Source organism: Pseudopodoces humilis, chromosome 19 (genome assembly GCF_049639895.1).
Source record: "Pseudopodoces humilis isolate 2021_Gansu_Grassland_sample_001 chromosome 19, ASM4963989v1, whole genome shotgun sequence".
Classification (NCBI taxonomy): Eukaryota; Metazoa; Chordata; class Aves; order Passeriformes; family Paridae; genus Pseudopodoces; species Pseudopodoces humilis.
In genome coordinates, this window is record NC_142218.1 from 11,065,362 (window position 1) to 11,070,863 (window position 5,502).

Here is a 5,502-nt window from a genome sequence, read left to right on the forward strand (position 1 = left end):
TACAGCATTTGCTTTTACCTCCAGGGTTTGTTAAACCTGGGAGCTTTGTGTTTCTCAAGGACAGATGGCTCCATCACCGCTTTCCCTGCCTTCCTGTCAGTGACAAATCTCACAGCACACAGGGGAAGATGGTGTCTCCTCACCAAACAGTGAGGAGAACTTCTGTCTGGGGAAGGCATTATCCTTCCTGAGCCTGTTCCCAGGATGGTCCCACAGCAAAGAGAGAGTTAAATGTGCTTTCTGTTGGTACAGCTTCTCCCAGGTGTGCACACAGCTGTCAGCAGCCTGGAACAGATATCAGCTCCCTGCTCCAAGAGGACTGTGCCAGTTACTGATTTGGGGTGGGTGTGAGGAATTCAAACTTAGGATTGTTGAGACATCCAGGAGCACTCTTTGGCTGTTAATTTTATTGTTCCATCAACCAGAAAAATCTTCACTGTGACTGCAAACTGTTCAAAGTCCTTTCTTCTATCCACCCTTTGTCCAGTTTGGATTAGCTTCATCTATTTTTTTAATGGAGAAGCAGGTCCTAAGCAAAAGCCGCTTTGGTGACAGTTAGATGAGTTACATGAAAAATATGGATGGGTGTTTGGGTCACCTAATGCCCCTGGTGTCAGGTACAATTATTGGTGAACTTTGAGGAGTTTTGTCAGTACATTTCATATAAATTTTATATCCAAGTTGTCCGGCTTGACTGGAAAATGGATAGTGAAGGAATAGTTTATCTTGTAACTCCAGAGTTAAGGTCAAGGGTATCATTCACACCACCACTCCTGCTTAAAATTTATCTGTTCATACTGCTGGGGGTCTTCATAGGTGTTTTGTCATGTGATGGTCTTCGCAAAACATGCAGCTGTTTTGATTTTTGATTACATTTCTGGTGGTCAGTTACCTTCACTCCCTTTTTATCTTTTCTTTCCAATAAAATTGTACATTTTTGCTTGCACTTTTTGTAGAAATTGTTTCCCTGTCTGTGCTAAAGGAGTTGGAACTGGGTGATCTTCAAGATCCCTTCCAAACTATTTTATGATTGAGTTACTTGGAAAAATAATTGGATTTTTGATCTAAACCCAATGCTAAAAATGATCACATGAAATATGGGTGTCCTAAATTATGACTTAAAATCTAAATAATACAAAAGTCATAAGGAAATACATTTTTCAAATGGTGAATTAATACTGTGATTTGAAGATGTGGAATCAAAATAATTTCATGCTATACATTTTGAGGAGGGAGGAGATTTTTTGGTCAAAATAACTCTTGGTAGAAAGCTAAAAGATTGCTGCAGGTTTTGGCTAAAAATTAATCAAAGTTTCACCTAAACTTGGTTTTGCATTCTATGATAAAAATATCTTGTCAGGTTGTCCAATAAGGTTATCTTTTGGAATGTGTTGCCTAAGCAATGAGGAGAAATTATTCAGTCATCACCCTGTCAAGGACTGCATGATTCCCACTGGCATTTGGGGTAATGCTGTGCAAACCAAGGCCCTGATTCTGTAAAGATATCACATTCTCCAGTTTATGCACAAAAACAGCCAGCAACTTCCATGGGACTGCAGGGGATATAAAGTGTATTTGCTGGCTGCTTTCCTGCAAGGTGCTGTAGGAAAATCCACTCCCATAAAAGCTCCCTGGATGTCTTAACTCTTGCTGGTTTGAAGAACTATTGTCTTATCCATGAAAAGATCAGGCTGTGCAGTTTGGGAGTCTGAGTGCTGCCCAGCAGCTCAAAGGAACAGGTTTGCTTTCCAAACCTGCCAAGCATTTGCTGGTTGGAAACTGTTCCTTGGTCTCTTCCTCTTTAAAACTGCTCTCAACCTCTCCTGCACAAAACCAGGAAGCAATACCCGCCAGGAGGATTGTTTTGTCACTGTTCTTCTGCAGAAATAATTAAAAAACATCTGGAATAATAACTTCTGTCACAGGGAGTGCAGTAGTATTGCACCTTTTTTTAAATTTACCTTTCATAGCTGAATTGCACCAGATTATATGTAACACTGGGGAATTTCTTGTCCACCAGGAAGATTGAGCTGGATCTAGCTTTGTGTAGCTCTGGTAGCAAAAAAACCTTTAAAATCTTTTTTATTTTTGATATTGTGTGTCCCTTTGTTTCCTTATTTTTCTTATATAAGAAAAATAAATTTCCTTATTTCCTTACCAGTCTAGAAAGTTTTGTCCCATTTGTGTGTCCAATCATGTTAAGCTCATTTGCTTGTTTTTTTGATTGTTTGGGTTTTGGTGGGTTCTTTCTGAGGGGGCAGAGATGAAGAAAGAGTTTGGGGGAGGTTAAGGATTTTGTCCCATTGAAATTCTTGCCTCCTTTTCCAAGAACAAGAAAATTCCTCTTTCTTTCTCTCTGTGCAATGCAGTTCTGAGCTTATCTGAAGAAAATTTTTAACAGTGGGAACTAAAGGAAGGAACTGGGCTGCTTTCATCAGTAGTGTCTGTGTGTGACTTAATCTGAGTCACACTCTGCAGAAGTGGCTTGTGGCTGGAGGCAGTTTTTGCTCCATCACAGGGAGATTCTGAGTCTCAGTGTTTGACAGCACTGGCTGGGGATCCCATCTTCAACAAACGGTTGATGCTCAGACATAGCTTTGCAAGGCTGTGCTGCTCCCATCTGTTACCATGGCATTGCTCCTGCTCAAGGTGAAATGCCAGCTCTAATAGGTCAGAAGTGCCAAGGAAAGATTAGTTTGGATAGGAGGACTCAGTTCTGCTGTAAGAGCCCTGTCTTGTGCAAGAATTCCCCTCTCCAGAACTGTCACAGGAGCTGGGCTTTTTTTCCATTTTCTGTTGCTTGTTTTTCTCTGAGTTACCTTCTCCTCCTGAAGCCTGCCCTCCCCAGCACTCCAGAGTCAGGGCTTGCCCCAGGCTTCAGTCTGCCTCCATCAGAACCCTGTGAACAGCAGACTGTTCCTAATTTGGCTTCAGTGAATGATTTCCTGTATTTTAAGGACTTGCCAAGAATGCCATCCTCCTAGTTCTTTGTATATCAATCACACTATTTCTCTCACTACATGATCATTGTCCTTTTTCTTAAATAAACGTTGTTATACTGAGCAGTTAGTGACTCAAAGAGTAACTTTGTAAGCATCTCTGTAAGTAAAAGGCTTTCTTTTTGTTTTTATAGTTAAACTGATGTCATTGTTCTAAGATCCTTGAGCCATTCTAATTGATCTTGAAGCTCTTAAGGTTAGAAGTCCCCCTCTTTCAAAGATATTCATTTTAATAATTTATCTGTTACTCTTCTGTTATACATTTCTTTTTGAACTTATCTTTCAGGGAAAAGGTGGTTAACAATGAAAAATAACGTGTCTGCAGTCTCATGTTCATTTATCTGTTGGTTGATTGGTTTTTTTTTTCCTGCAGTACTTTTCTATTCTATCCATACTTTTGGGGCAAAGCCTGGAAATGTCGTGCATTTGGACCCACTTTAACTAAAGCTTCTCAGCATGATATTTTAGATAGCCATGCTAAAGTTGTGTACCAAAGGTTTTAAGGTGGATTTTGTCTGTTTCTGGATATATTTTGAAGCTGTTGGAAGGTTTTCTGCAGTTGTCCTAGCCCTGGTGCAGCCTTCTGTAGTGTTTTATCTATGAACATGAGACTGGAAAAATCAGCAAGGCTGGAGTTATTTTATAAAAGGATAGAAGAAGAGATTGGCTGGAGAAATTGCAATAAACAAAGTGAATTGTTCATTGCAGAAGGAAAATGAACTTGCTATATGGAAGATGAACTGTCTATTAACTGCAGACCAGGAAAGGAGAGCAGACGGTTGCTCAGGATATATTAATTTGCAGTAGCTCAGTATCTCTGCCTCCCACTCAGTTAACGTCACTCTGTCTCTTTATTTTATTCTTCTCCAGAGATTTTTTAATTACCTTTTCTTTATTCTCTCAGTTCAAAATTAATGATGAAGTAATTATTAGTTATAAATCAGAATGCCTGAAGATGAAGAGACCAGCACTAGAACTCAGGACTGAAGCAAACTGAAAGCTTTATCACTTTCCCACAACATTGCTGGAGATTTCCAGCTGAGTGAGTTCTTGGTCTCAGGACATGTTTTTTTGCAAAGATGTTGTTTCTACGTACTGGGATTAGCTAAGCAAACTATAGCAAAGCAAATATCCCAGCTGAGATGTCAAACCACAGAGCGCAGTGATGGACCCTTCTGGATGTGAAAAGAAACAGCTCCTGGGGTGTGACTGCCTGGGGAGGTTTGAAGCAGGTATTGGCCGTGAGTTTGGACTATTTTGAGTTTTCTAACCTGTCTCAGGAGCACTGGGAAAGTGGGGCTCAGCTGGAATCAGTGGGCAGGATGGAGTTGCTGGTTTTGCCAGACTTGGAGGCAAGGGCAGATCTCAGCTCTGTGCCTCTTCTGCCTTTTGTGTTTTTGCACGATATTACCGGTGTGCAATGTACAGCAGCCTGAACAATATTTGATGTGCTGTGAAGGAAGAGGAAGACCAAGGGAGGCCTATTTAACTCCAAAAATGGACTTATAAGTGCTGCACAGGAATAGGTGCTGAGGTGAGATTTGGAGAAGCTGCACAAATTTGCTGAGGTCTGAGCCATGCTCCAGCTCCCTGACACAGACTCCTCTGCTGAGCTTTGTCAGGTGTCAGGCAGGGATCTGTGTGTGCCACGCACACCCTCACCTATAAATAAGTGATGTTTGCTGGGAGCAATGGTGAATGACCAACAGAACACACAGTAGCAGCTGCTGCATGTCTCCAATAAAACTCAGAGTGGGACACCAAGTGCTCACAGAAGTCCTGGTGCCCTTCCAGCAACAGAACAAATTACTGCTGTCATTTGCTGTTGATTTGATGCAAAATTTGACACTACAATGACATTTACACTATTTATTTTTTTGCTTTTCATAATAATTTATTATAATTTAATTAATTATTGGTACTGTTAATTTCAAGAAAGGAAAGAATGGCTCACACAACATCTTCTGAGCACTGCCTGCACTGCAGAGTTTCATAAGTAAGGTTTTAAATGTGTGCAATTCACATCAGCTTGCATTTTTAAATTATCCATCAAATAACACAAAAATAGGAGATTTCAATTAATAGCTCTTGTGCTATGCACCTCAAATCTTTTCTGTGGAGGTTTTTTGTGATTTGGGCAGCTGAAATACCTGGCAAAGAGGGAAAGTAGAATCAGCTGATAAACCAACAGATGCAGCAGCAAGAAATTATTTTAAAGTGGCACATCCTGCATTTAAAACTGCTCAAAATTCAGGTTACATGCAGAAAAAAAATCCAATATATTGCCATTCATGGAGAAATTATAAATTCCAAATGAGTTGGAATATTATGCTCCAGCCATCTAAATGTAGAGTTCCAATACCAGCAGGAATGCTGGAATAGCATTTTATTTCCCACAGTGATGAAATTGGCAAATTCAACACTTAATCTAGTTTCTAGGAGGTTTTTTTTTTCCTCCATGGCAATTGTGAAAATAGTATTTTTATTTATTCTATCAGAATTT